We start from the raw sequence: 15,334 nt of genomic DNA on the forward strand, positions 1-15,334 counted from the left end.
TAAATACCTGGGAAGTGATTCCTAGGCCATATGGTAAAACTATTATTTCTGTTTTAACAAACTGTCAAACTGTCTTCCAATGTGGCTGTATACATTTACATTCCCTCCAGCAATGAATGGGAATGCCTATTGGCTCTGCATGCTTGCCAGCCATTGTTACTGTAGTTTTCTGGGTTTTAGGTATTCTAATCAGTGTATAGTGGTATCTCATTGTTGTTTAAATTTGCATTCCCCTAAAGGCAAATGATCTCGAGCATCTTTTTATATGCGTATTTGCCATCTGTTTATCTTCTTAGGTGAATTGCTAAGTTGTGTGACTCTTTTGCCCAGCTTTTTGTTTCTATGGTTAAGTCTCAAGAGTAATTTGCACGTTTTAGATCAAGTCTTTTAATATATAATGTGACTTGCAAATATGGTTCCTTAGTCTGTGTCTTTTCATTGTCTTATTAGACTCTTTCTCAGAGCAGAAGTTTTACGTTTTAATTAAATCCAGTTTACCAATTTTTTCTTTCATAGATTTTGTCTTTGTGCTGTAGATAAAACCTCATCATCAAACCCAAGAACACATGGATGTCCTCTATGTTTTCTTCCTGAAACTTTATAGTTTTGCATTTTGCATTTTGATCTACCATCCAGTTTGAGTTAATTTTCGTGAAATTAATATACGTGTCTATGTCTAGGTTTCATTTACATATGAGTGTTTAATTGTTCTAGCACACTTTTTGAAAAGACTATTCCTACTCTGAAAAAATGACATTGAAAGTTTGTCAAAGATCATTTAAGATATAGTTATTTAATACATGTATGTAGTTAACTCAGTTGCTTAAAGGATGGTGCTAATGAGATCAATACTGAAGTTGAACCTTAGAGAAGCCATTTGGAGTCGTACAAACATAATGTTTTAGAAACATGTGCATCTGTGTGCTGAGAATTCTTCAGATTGCCTTTTTCACCTGTTGATTTGCAGATGTAGGCCCTTACTTTTAAAGAGGAAATAGTCTGAATAGCTTATTCAAGTAAAGCCCAGGACCAAAGAACATCTTGTGAAAATTGTGGGTCTTTATTGCCCTGTTGGTATAAAAACAAATAAACAAACAGAAGATAGACAAACATGTGTTGGATTAGTAGCTCAATTTGTATTAAACACACAGGAAATAAAGTGTTATTTCCTGGTACACAGTGAATTGCAGGCTACCTTTGATACTGTAGCTCATCATGGAGCTAGGGGAAGAATGTCATGACAAACTGAAAAAAAAAGGTCTGCTGCTGGAATGTGTTATTATTCCAGCTCTCTTTTGGCTCCCAACAATTAGGAGTCAGCCTCTTGCCCTAAACTTTATGACTATAGCTATTTATGCTACTATGCTATCCACTCCTTGGTGGATGAAAGTACTTATGATCATTGTTGTATGTAAATTTTCAGTGCTGCAAAAAAAGAATATACATTTTCTCTCAGCAAGGCAACTTTGCTTTCTGCAGAAAGGATACAGTCACCAGCAGTTTGCCATGAGAGTACAAATAATAAAGGAAAGGCAGACATATTTATCCCTTATGGACTGGTCCCTACTGCTGTGCCCTGCCTCCATTGCCTGGAGCTGGGCCTCACTATCTAAACTATACTGATTGGCTAATAACTCAAAACTTTTCCTAAAAGGGTAAATGCAAGAGAGAACAAAGGAAAAGAGGAAGTCATTTGCAAAAGACTTAAAGAAGCAATAACATTTCCAAATAAGGAAGGGGAATTAACTATGGGCTGAGGCCTGCCAGGGCTTTTCAGACATGCCAGGGCAAATATCTAGGCTACAGTATAAGAACTAGGAACACAGAACATACCTATTTCTTTATTATAACTAACAGCTGCTTAGGATTATTAACAAAAGGCTTTAGAGTAAATCAACCTTTGAAGAAGCTATTATTCATCCTTAATAAGCTAAGAAGAAGGCTTTGAAGAGGAACTTCTATTTACTTTTATTTTCTAGAGTCATCCTCAGGTATTCTTTTTCTTTGTTTTACCTCCTAATAAAAAATACTATGCCCTGAAATTCCTGTAGCTATAATGAATGTTGAACTACAAATACCCAATAGCAAAACAACAAAAACCTATCCACATTCATTTTACAAAATAAGTCACTTTTACTTGAAGGCAGGTAAAAACGACATCAGCTCACACTCTGCCCTGCCCCACACTTTTGAAATACATTGATTATAAAAAGGTTATGACTATGTTTGTCTCTGAAAGTGTTGTCTCTCTTCATTAAATACATAATTAACACAAATGTAATAGTAGGCACATGCATAATTGAGTAAAAAAAAACTCAGTTTGGAGTCCAAATTGATGCCACCAAATTTCTCTCCTGTGTGGTGTACTTCATGATTTTGTTAGCATGTCAGATGTTTGTTAATATTTTATAATAGAAATTAAATGTCTTGAGATTTCAAAATCATCACAAACTGCTCCAGCTCCACTCTGTTGGTCATTATAATGTCATCAAAATCCTTTAATATATGTATAGAAACCTCCTTACTGGAAATAGTTTTAATTCCCAATTTATACAAATACAGAAGAGGGAAACCCTGTGAAATTCAATTTTAATTACATTGAATATTTGGAAGGGTGTTTTGGAAATCTGTGTACATTTTTGTCTTCTGGGTGGTTCCCATGTTAAAGAAGATTCGGCACATTTTTTAAGGCATCAAACATCTTGAGGTTTTGTTGTTGTTGTTGTTGTTGTTGTTGTTTAATCTGGCCTCCTCTTTAATAATTGACAAGGAAAAGATTACAATAGAATGAATACAAATAGCATTATAGAATACATTCTGCCAAGAATAAATCCTGTGTTAGAATAGTTGATATATTAAAGCTGTTTTACAGGAAAAAAAACACTTTTCTTTGCCACTTCTTACTCAGTGAAGATCCCACTCTCATTGAAACTAGGAATTGTATATATATGAACTGACAGAAATGGGAAATTAGAGAAAAATCTCAAAAAAATCCTTTCAAGTTAATGTCTTTTATAATGGGAGTCCAATAATTACTGTTGAATAGTATAATATTTAGGAAATATATTTAAAAATTAATTTTAATTCTAGATATATGGATAAAGAGTTTTATCCTTCATACTTTTCACCTTAAATATATTTGAAGAAAACTAAAACTAAGGAATAAACACATATTTTCTACCCAGATTCAATAATTGTTGGTAATATATTGTCAATTTTACACTTGTTCTGCATGTGTGTATTTATGTATTTGTGTGTAAACAGCTTTATCTATAAGTTTGCAACTTTGTGGTGAAGAGTTCTTTTTTTGTCCCCATGTCACCATAGTGTGTAATTTTAGGGTATAGTTTGCCTCAGAGAGGACTTAGAAGGCAGCTGTAACATCAGACGCAGTGTTCTTCCAACTTATTTTCGTAAGTACATATCTCAAAGATTTAAAATAATATATAAAATGATATATCAAGACAGGTGCCACTACTATACAACTGTGTACTGTATTAGTACAGTAGCAATTTTTTTTCTTTTTTGAGACAGTCTTGCTCTCTCACCCAGCCTGGAGTGCAGTGGTGTGATCTCGGCTCACTGCAACCTCTGCTTCCTGGATTCAAGCAATTCATTCTCCTGCCTCAGCCTCCTGAGTAGCTGGGATTACAGGCACCCACCACCGTGCCCAGCTAATTTTTGTATTTTTAGTAGAGTTGGAGTTTCGCCATGTTGGCCAGGCTGGTCTCGAGCTCCTGACTCAGGTGATCCACCTGCTTTAGACTTCCAAAGTGCTGGGATTACGTGCATGAGCCAGTGTGCCCAGTCCAGCAGCAAATTTATACATTATCAAACATAAATAAAATACAAATTATAAGGTTCTAAAGATTAACTAAGTGGTGTGTACCTATAATCCCAGCTACTACGGAGGCTGAGGCAGGAGAATTCCTTGAACCTGGGAGGCAGAGGTTACAGTGAGCTGGGATTACACTACTAAGCTCCAGCCTGGGCAACAGAGTGACACTCTGCCTCCAAAAAAAGAAAGACACATTTGACTTTTATTTTAGTTAACTTTTTAACAATAGTATTTTTGTTCTCATTAAGATATCAAATAATCAATATTAGTTTTTAGTGAAAGCACTATAATTAAAACTAGTTTATTTTTTTAAAGTTCGTTTAATTCCAAATTAACTAATTAACTAACCTAGAACTAGAGCTACTTTTATTCTAACTTAGACTGAATTCAAGTCCAGTTTCTAATGTTTTTAGAGCTAAAAAGGTAAGGATACATACAAAGATTTCATTGGATGAACTTACTAAATTGTGACACACGTATTTCAACTACACTTGCCAGTGATGTGAAGGGGTTTGTAAAAGTTCAGTTAGTATATTTCCATCTTCTCCAGTGCCAACCAGTTGCTTTAGCAAACGACCTGCCAATTGGAATTTGTTAGATTTTAATGATTTTAGAAAATTGATTAAAAAGACATTTCTGAAATTTTCATTTGGAAGATAACAGGTTAAAAATACTGTTTCCACTTTTCCTTTTAATTGGCCATATATGGCAGTCTTTTTATTAGAGTTGAAGTACTTATTATTTCAGCAACAGAACTGCATAATAATGGTAACATTTTTAACATTTTCCTTTATACTGTGAGATTCTTTTGAAAAAGAAGTTATTTTTCTCAATTATTGGTAAAATATTATCTGTCCCATTTAGTGAAATAAGTAACTAGGAACATATATTTTTATTTCTTCAAATATCTGTAGACAGCATGCTGCTGACAGCAGGTATTACCATAAAAAAAGATCTATAAAATTGAAACAAGTGTATTTTTATTTAAAAAAGAAGCATATAACTCATCTTTAAGCTCAATGACTTTTTAAAAGTACTTTGCTATTGGATAATCTTTAAACTACTGTACAGTACAAAAGGTTTTCAATGTTACTTCTGATAGCTTTACAACATGTAATAAGGATTCTACCGCTTAACACAGTATATTCCATGAAGTCGGTACTTCACCGTACGCTCAATAACTTGAAATTGTATCAATAGTTAGACAATCACTAACAGAGCTTTCTTGTTGTATAACTTCTTTAAACTAGTATATTTTTTAAAGGTGTTTAATTATAAATTAACTAATTAACTAAACTAGAACTAGAGCTACTTTTGTTCTAAATTAGACTGACTTCAAGTCCAGTTTCTAATGTTTTTAGAGCTAAAAAGGTACTTCACAAGGATACATACAAATATTTCATTGGATGTACTTACTATTCCCCAGGATACTTCACATTGTCTCTGTGTATATATACCAGCATCACTCTACATATTAAATGATAGGGAAGCATCTTTTTTTCCATTTTTCTTTTTTTAACCAAAAAAAAAAAAAAACTGTAAATAGAACAATCCAATATTCATTTTCAGCTCCTCAATATATGATCTTACATGTTCCCTGCAATATGTACAGCTTTTTGTTGGAGACCACAGATGTAAAACATATTTCAAACTTGGGAGTGATTCAAGCAGTCTCCAATAGCAGGAGGCAATATGCCTTGAAGAACATCTGTCAGGAAGGCTTACCCTGCATCAATGCTCAGGAAGATCTTTCCAGGAGATCTGCCCAGGAAGAGCAGATAAGATACGCAGCAGATCTAATCCTGTGGGGAAGGCAAGGATACCTATTCACAGGATTGCACCATGACTTTCATGGATTTGAAATTAAGATGATAGCAATGAGATTGAAAGTGTTAAAAGCAGGACAAAGGATATATGCAGAGCTTGTCCTGCAATGTCGAATTGGGCTTTAGCTCACAATAGAGAAGAAGTCCGATGGGAAAGGAGTGCCAGGGAATGAAGGAACATAATATTCATGGTGGGTTTTGGATCCCAAGTATGACTCTGTTCCAAGACCCATGGGAATTTGTAACAGAGGTTGTGCTATATAATTCTTCCATCAGTCTGGATTGGCTGTGAATTGAAGGTAATTATTCCTGCAGTATGTAGAGAAAGAGCCAAGAAAGAGATTGATTACCAATGGAGAATAACTGCATTAACATTTTGTAAGATATTATTTAAAATGTTTGTCAACCATAGAAGGTAGTATGGTGAAATCTGCCAACTCAGTCAAGTTTCATTTTTCGGTGTAACTGTCAAGATAGCTTATATACTGATCTTTATCTATTAGATTATCTACTAGTATCTAGGTATCTAGTAGATTTCCTAAAGGCAGTCAGTCACAGGGGCTTCCAAATAAAACATACTTCAGATTATAACCTGGATTTGAGACAAAATTCTACCACTCATTATCAGTGTGAACTAAGACTGTTGTTTAATTATTGTGAACCAAATTTTCTTCTTTTCCTCTCTATTCTTCCTTCCCTCCTTCCTTTTTTTTCTTTCTTTCTTGTTTCTTTCCCTCTTTCCTTCTTTCCCTCTTTCTCTCTTTCTTTCTTTGTTGGAGTCTCACTCTGTCACCCAGGCTGGAGTGCAGTGGCACGATCTCGGCTAACTGCAACCTCTGCCTCCCAGGTTCAAGTGATTCCCCTGCCTCAGCCTCCTGAGTAGCTGGCCCTACAGGCGATGCCACCACACCTGGCTAATTTTTGTATTTTTAGTAGAAACCAGCTTTCACCATATTGGCCAGGCTGATCTTGAACTCCTAACCTCAGGTGATCTGCCAGCCTTGGCCTCCCAAAGTGCTGGGATTACAGGCATGAGATACTGCATCAGGCCTCTTTTTTTTTTGAAGCACAGTCTCACTCTGTTGCCCAGACTGGAGTGCAGTGACATGATCTCAGCTCACTGCAACCTCTGCCTCTCTGCCCCCTGGGCTCAAATGATTCTCATGCCTCAGCCTCTCCAGTAGCTGGGATTACAGGTGTGTGCCGCTACACCTGGCTATTTTTTGTATTTTCAGTAGAGATGGAGTTTTGCCATGTTGGCCAGGCTGGTCTCAAACTCCTGGCCTCAAGTGATCTGCCTGTCTTCACCTACCAAAGTGCAAGGATTACAGGTGTGAGCCACCCCACACAGCTCCCTCAGTTTCTTTAAGTGTGAGGTGAAGATAATAATCTGTATCTCATAGATTTCCTCTGAAGATTAAATACATTATTTTAAAAGATTTTTTAAACACAGTGTTTGACATGTACTAAGTGCTTAATAACTGAAAGCTATTATTACTATTTTAAGGTCTCAATATTCTATGAATGAAAGAACATATATAATTTCAAATGTTTATATTTTCAAAACTATCTAGGCTTGTACTGATCTTATTCATGCAGTAAAGAGGATAGATCTGGAGAATGCATATTCAGGGAAGATAGAATGGGTTAGATGTACTTTTCCTATTCCTCCTGATAAGTACAGCTAAAAACCCGGGACATCTTATACATACAAAAATATAAAAATGCTGAAAGGTGTAAAAGAAGAGGTAAATTGGCTTGAGAATTTGGGGACCCAAAGAACCGTACATAAATGAGTTCTCTGAATTTTGTATTTTGCTTTTTGCCTCATATATCCTAGGCAGGGTATTAAAGAAGCAGACTACCAAGAGATGCCAAGGGTGCAGACAAAAAGCCCCAGCAAAGGTTTACTGTCTCTAAGCAAAGGACCAGGAAAGGGACAGCCAAGCAAGACACACATTTACTGTGCTATATATACCAAATACCCCAGGAAGGAACCCATGGCTCTATCCCTACTCATGCCAGCAAAGACCATGTGGGCAGCCTGGACATCTATTCTTACCTGACTATGATGAGGTGCCTCAGCCCTTTTACTCCCACGTCTCCCAAACCCTTATGCCAGGGTGGTGTCAGAAAAAGCTGATTGGGGCCTGACACTTTCATCCATGCCAGGTGTTGAGAAGGTTGCCCTATCCCTGCAGTGTCAGTAAAGACCACATGGAGAGCCTGTACCTTCACCTCCAACTAGCGGTAAAAGGCATCCTTTTCCCTGCTGTCCTGGTGTTGGAGTAGGCCTAGGGAAGAGTTTAGGCTTTTACCAGGGCTCAGGTGTAATAGCCAAATCCTCATGATGGAGGTCACATGAGGAGCCTGAACTTCCAGCCCATGCTTTGGTAACAAGGAGTGTTTGGTAACCCAGGTGTTACAGGAAGCTGAGTCCAGGCGTAACATTATATATGAATAGCTTACCATAGTCTTCTACTGTTGAAATTTACCAGCTCAAATGAAGTGTAGAAACCATATTTTGCCTCCCTTTATCCTCCCCCATTTTTGATAAATTGTTTCAAGTAATATCAAGTATCTCTGTATATAGCAGAGAGTTATTGAGAACCACCATAAACAGTGTTTATGCTGCGTTTATAGCTGAGTCTATGCCTAGACTTCCACCTCATTTGGAAGTAAGGAGGCAGAGTCAACCTTTCCCCCATAGGAGAAGTGTCAGAGTGTTACTAAAACACAGGATTTAAATAAGATCCAGAGACTCATAGCATAATATCAAAATGTACAGGTATTCCTCGAAAGCCATCATATCCAAGAACGTCTTTACTTACATAAGAAAATGTAGTCAACAGATGTCAACACTGAGATGACAAAGATGTTGGAATTATCTGGCAAAGATTTTACAGTGGTCTTCATAAAAATCTTCAACAATCAATTATAAACATGCTTGCAACAAATGAAAAAATGGGAAGTCTCAGCAAGAAATAGATGACATGAGTAAGAACCTAATGGAAATGTTAGAACTAAAATATACAATAACTAAAATTAAAAATTAAATGGATTGGCTCAATAGCAGAATGGTGAGAACAGAAGAGAAACAGTGAACCTGAAAATAGAGCAATAGAAATAACACAATCAGAACAACAGAGAAAATAGACTAACAAGAGTTGGACAGAGATTCAAGGTATGTAAGACTTTAAAAGATAAAACCTTCAGTGCTGGTGTTCCAGAAGGACAGAAGGAAAAGGGTGGACTTGAGAAATTATTCAAAGAAATGATGACTGAAAACTTCCCAAATTCGGCAAAAGAAAAAAATTTCTCCGGATTGAAGAAGATATGTGAACCTTAAACTCAAACAAACCCATGCTAAAGCACATCAATACTTAAATTTATGAAAATGAAAGACAAATAGTCTTGGAAGTATCCAGAAACTGACACGTGACTTACACAGGAACACCAGTTTGAATGGACAGCAAATTTCTTATTAATAACTATGTATGGATGATAGAGGGAAGTGACACACATTTTTAAGTGCTGAATGAAAAGAACAGTCAACCCAAAATTTTATATCCAGTAAAAATCCATAAAAATCAAGGCATTCTCAGACAAAGGAAAACAAACAGAATTTGTTGCAGACAGACTTACCCTAAATGAATGACTAAAGGAAGTTCTCTAAACAGAAATAAATTATGAAAGAAGAAATACTTAAAAATCAGGAAGGAAGAAATAATACAGCAATGAACAATATGGAGAAATACAATACACTTTCCCCCTCTGAGCTTTCTAAATTATTCTACAGCTCAAACAAACATTATAACATTTTATGGTAGTTCTCAGTAACGCTTTACTATATACAGAGATAACAGATATTATTTGAAACAACTTATAAATGGGGGAGGGTAAAGGGATGTAAAGTATGGTTTCTATACTTCTCTTGAACTGATAAAATTTCAACACTAGAAGACTGTGGTAAGCTATGTATATATAATGTTATGCCTAGAGCAACCACTGAAAAAGGGTACAGAGGAACACTCAAAACACTATAGATAAGTCAAAATGAAATTCCCAAAACAAAAAGCCCCAGGAAGGAAGGCATGAAAAAGATTTTTAAAAAAATTTGTTGACATACACAAATTATTCTGAAATTTACATGGAAAGGCAAAGGAACTTAAATTGCTAAGACAATTTTACAAAACAAGAGTAAAGTGTGAGAAATCAGTCTGTTGTATTTTATAAATTTTATAGCTACAACAATCAAGAGTAGGTAATATTGGTGGGGAAATAGATACATAGAACAATGGAACAGAATAGAGACAAAAAAATAACCCAAACAAGTACACATCACTTATTTTGAGAAACATTTAAAAGCAATAAAGGAAAGAAAGTCTTTTCAACAAATGGTTCTGAAGCAATGGGATACCCAGAAACCAAAAATTGGGCCTTGATTGAAACCTCACACCTTTTACAAAATTGTCTGTGGGTTAGCTGGGAAAACTTGAGAAGAAGCCATGATGCGAATTTAACATAAATAGTTGCAGATAAATACTAAAACAAAGGTGGGGACATGAACTGAAGAGTAAAGTATAAAGGGCATATGATTTGACAAAATAGATAAAAGAAAACTAACAAATTGGAGAAGGAAAAGGGAAAGAAAGAAATAACATGAGGCTCTTTAATTTTTATATAGACAATACGTGGGAATTAAAACACATCACCACCAACTGATAGAACAGATACTAAAAGATTACATATAAATAGAGGACAAAGTACAAGCAATAGGACAAAAAGCAAAGCTTCCTTAATAAAAATAATAAATTTCCAAAATAAAACAGCAGGTTGGGTGTGGTGGCTCACATCTGTAATCCCAGCACTTTGGGAGGCTGAGGTGGGCAGATCATCTGAGATCAGGAGTTCAAGGCCTGCCTAGCCAACATGGTGAAACCTCGTCTCTACTAAAACTACAAACAAATTAACTGGGCGTGGTGATGGGTGCCTGTAATCCCAGCCTCTTAAGAGGTTGAGGCAGGAGAATCGCTTGAACTCAAGAGGTGGAGGTTTCAGTGAGCCGAGGTCACACCGTTGCACTCCAGTCTGGGCAACAAGAGCGAAGCTCTATCTCAAAATATAAATAAATAAATAAATCAGCAAAGAAATCACATCACATAAAAAGAGACAAGGAAATATAACATAATTTATGCAGTTAAAAGATAAAATAATATGGCAAAGCTAGTGACTAAGCATAACAATGCAATCAATAGATTAAATATATTTATCTACAAATAAGTGAAATCCTTACCTCAGAAAGCCAGACCTAACACTCACTATAAACAGAGACAATCCAAAAACAAAATGATGCAGAAAAGCTGAGAATAAAGCAAAGATGTATTAGACAAATAAAACATGAAAAAAGCAGACTTTGCAATTCTGATATCAAAATAGAATTTAAGTCAAAAAGCATGAAGCCATGCCAAAAGAGAAAATACTTTACTTCTAAAGGTCATATTTTACAACATAAATGTAACTTCTATGAATATTTATGCTTCAAATAACACAGCATCCACCTTGGAAAACGAAAAGCTGGAAACAGAAAACTTTTCCTTCTGGAAATTTAAAAACCTTCTATTAAAAATCTTTTGAGTGAAAGGGGAAATAAAAACAAATATTATCAAATTATTTTTAAATGCAAATACTACATAGCAGGCCTCATAGGAAATAGTAAAAATATAACTACAGATCATATAAAAGTTAAAATGAAAGGTTAAAATAAGGGCATTAAATTTCTGATTAAAGATGAACTAGAAAATCAACAACAAAGTAAACAAACACAGCGAGGTTGATGAATAACAAGGTCAAGAGACCAAGACCATCCTGGCCAACATGGTGAAGCCCCATCTCTACTAAAAACACAAAAATTATCTGGGCGTGGTGGTACGCGCCTGTAATCCTAGCTACTCGGGAGGCTGAGACAAGAGAATCGCTTGAATATGGGAGGTAGAAGTTACAGTAAGCCGAAATCGTGCCACTGCACTCTAGGCTGGTGACAGAGACTCTCTGTCTCAAAACAAAAACAAACAAACAAAAAAAAAAACCAGTAAAGATAAAAGCAGAAATTAATGAGCTAAGCCCAGAAAATTGATAGCTCTAAATAATATATAAAAATTCTTGCCTGAAAAACAACAAAATATTTAAATTTCTAGCTAATTTAATAAAGACAATGGAGATAACACATACAAAGTAATAAATGACACAAATTATTTTTTAAAATATTGAGAACGGCCACATTGAAAATCTCTATGCAAATAGATTTGAAAGTCTAGATGAAATTAATAAATCATATAAAAAAGACTGTTACCAAAATTGGTCCCATGAGAGTTAGGAGGTTTAACCACACCAATTTTTGTAGAAGAAATAGAAAAAGCTATTAAGGAAATAGTCTACAATTAAGTACTAGGCTCAGTTAGTTTCTCAAAGGAATCTGCCAAATCTCTAAAGAACAGATAATCATAATGCAGTGTAAAATGTAGCTAGTAAATAAAGAAAAATGTCCCAATTTTTACTGTGAAGTTACTTTAACATCAGGAAGTAAACCAAATAAAGACAGAACAAGAAAGAAAGCTGTAAACTGATTTTTAAAAATTAGTAAAGATATACTATAGAATCACATTTAAGTGGTATTTATTTCAGGAAAGCAAGATTGATTCCCTCCATACATATACACCCACACACATATCTGTAAATCAAGAACAAGGCAAATATTCCCAATTCCCCCCTCTATTTCTTTTCAGTTCTATACTGGAGGTATTGCCCAAGCTAGTTAAATAAATCAATTAGAAGGATATGAATCAGAAAAGAGAAAAGTAAAAAAAAAAATTCTCTCTTAGAGGAAGCTACAATAATACACCTAGAAAACCTAAGAGAATCAATGACATTGCTAACCAACAAAAAATGAGTCAAGTAGCAGGGTATACAAATGATATACAAGAGTCAATAAGCTTTATCTACATAAATAGATGATTAGAAAATAAAATGAGAGAGAAAACTGTTTTCAATCACTGAAGAAAAAGAGACATTTAGAAACAAATTTAACAGGAAATGAGAAAAAACAATAAAATGAAAAGATTAAAACCTAGAAGTCACAAATGGAGGTTTGTACATATTCTTTAACAAGTCAATATTATAAAGATGTCAGTCCTCCTGCAAGTAATTTGTAAATTTTACACAATTAACTAGTTATATAAAGCTGAAACACCTGATACAAAATTTAATGTGGAAGAATAATCATGTAAGAATAGCTAGAAAAACAATGAAAAAGAGAAGCTATAGGGGACTAGCCTAACAAAATATTAAATAAAACAATAGTCTTTCTAACAAAAGCAATATAATATTGACCCATAAATAGAAAGACCTGTACATAATAGATTTTTCAGAAGCAGATCAATGCACATATGAAAATTAATTGTATAATAATACCACAAGAAATCGCTAGGTTAAAATAGGCTTTTTAATAAATGCTGCTGAGATAGATGGTTAACAATTTTAAAAAAGATTAAGATTCATGTCTCACACTATATGTAAGAAAAAGAAATCTTCAAATGAAATAATGACCTAAATTTAGAAACTACATACAGATAGCAAAAGGAAACATGTTTAAGTTTCTTGACAACCAGGATGTTGAAAAGGCTTTTTAATAATGACTCAAAATTCAGGTGTAATATTTAAAAATTGGTAAATTTTACTGTATTTATAAAAGGAACATTTTTGCATGGCAAAGACAAAGTAAAGCACCTCTAAAGACAAATAAAAAGCTGGAGGAAAAAAAGTTACAATTTATAGCACGGCTAAAGGGCTAGTATCCCTAATATATAAAGAACTATAAATGGCTTCATAGCGACTGTCTTGAACTAGAAGTATTAATTATTCACTTCATTTCTGACACTTCCTTGTCATAATCATAACCATGTCTTTCATATAAGAATCCTCCATGTGTAATTTTAAAGAAAACACACACTTCCCTTATTTAAATTACATTTGAGTGTAGTTATAAATTCAAAATACTGAGCCTTGGGCAAAATTGTCTTTTGGCAACTTGAACTGAAAATCATTTGATGGCAAAAGTTATGTCCACAACTTGATTTTATACTAATTATCTAGGTAATTCAGGTTTTAAAAGCAAGTTTCTTTGCCTTATCCCCTAATCAATTTATTGCTTTGTCTTTGCAGTTCTACTATGTGTTCTGGGTAAGTCTATAGGTAAATCCACCACAGTCTCTTTCACTAAAGGGATGTTAATGAATACAATATTGAGCTTTTTTTCTTCCCTAAATTACCACTAACAAGACATTTTAGAGTTGATTTAATGAAGTGCACTAGGAAGTTAAGTCAGTGGCTTATTTCATTAAATGAGACAGATTGGAAGAAAAGAAACACAATAAATACTGTAAGTTGTAGGTTATTCTAATTTTTTACAAAGTATTTTGAAATCCTTCAAGCATTGAAGCTTTTTCTACTTTAGGATACGATTTGGATATATCTATTATTAAATTTGCGTAGCCACATCCATATACTATTATTATACAGTTTAAATAAATTAGTAAAATCACCCTGGACCACAATAACAATACATAAAATACAATTAACAATTTAATATTAATGGAGATAAGATAAAGTGATTAATGACAGAAGTCTGCATTTTCATTTGAAGGATTTCAAAATACTTTGTTAACAATAGAATTATCTGCACCTTACAGTATATATTGTTTATTTTTTCTTTCACCTTGTCTCATTTAGTGAAATAAGCCACTTACTTAACTTCCTAATGCACTTCATTAAATCAACTCTAACCATTTTTGAGGTTCAATGTTATTTGTCCTTTTTCTTCACACAGATCAATAAATTATGTGGTTGGAAAAAAGATTAATTTAGATTTTTCTCTGGAGTTGCTATTTTCAACACGTTTTACTAAAATTAACATTGGAGCAATCTGGTACATTATTTCTAAACTTATAACTCTAACTGTATAAGCTGGAACTATTCTCCTTAAATTCACTAATACTCCTTAAATCTAACTATACTGCAGTCCATGGATGGTCATGTGTAATAAGCCCTGGCAACTACTAATAGTTTACTAGTGAAGGCCCTACTGTAGGGTCTGGTGAATAAATCTGGCTCTCAGAGAATATGCAAACCTCCAAAGGTTGTTTCACATTGACATATTGGGATATATGAGAAAAAACCATCATTCTCTTCCGATATTGTAGATCTTACTGCTGAGGCATCCACCTGAGTTCTTGTGCCACCACCACCAAAACATGCAAGACCAGGAAAAGGAAAGAACCAAAATTCTGTTATAATATCTAGGTAAAAGTTTTAGAATTTTCATTTCAAAATTGATAGTGCTTAACAATTTGTATCACTTAGATCAGTGATTTTCAAAGTGAGGCCCTGGAACCAAAATAGCAGCACAAGGAAACAGATTCTCTGACCCCACCCCATACATACTCTATGACCTACCATAACTTAGTTTGGCAGTGAGGCCCAGGATCTGTATTTTAATAAGCTTTTCAGGTGATACTGTTACAGGTCCAAGTTTTAAAAAATTAGAACAATAATCATTAAAGTGGAAGTACTTTTATTTTGTTTTGTCCCCCATTGATTTATTGAATCACATTTC

The sequence above is a fragment of the Sapajus apella genome, unplaced genomic scaffold (assembly GCF_009761245.1).
Source record: "Sapajus apella isolate SASKATOON/1434 unplaced genomic scaffold, GSC_monkey_1.0 scaffold57, whole genome shotgun sequence".
Taxonomy (NCBI): Eukaryota; Metazoa; Chordata; class Mammalia; order Primates; family Cebidae; genus Sapajus; species Sapajus apella.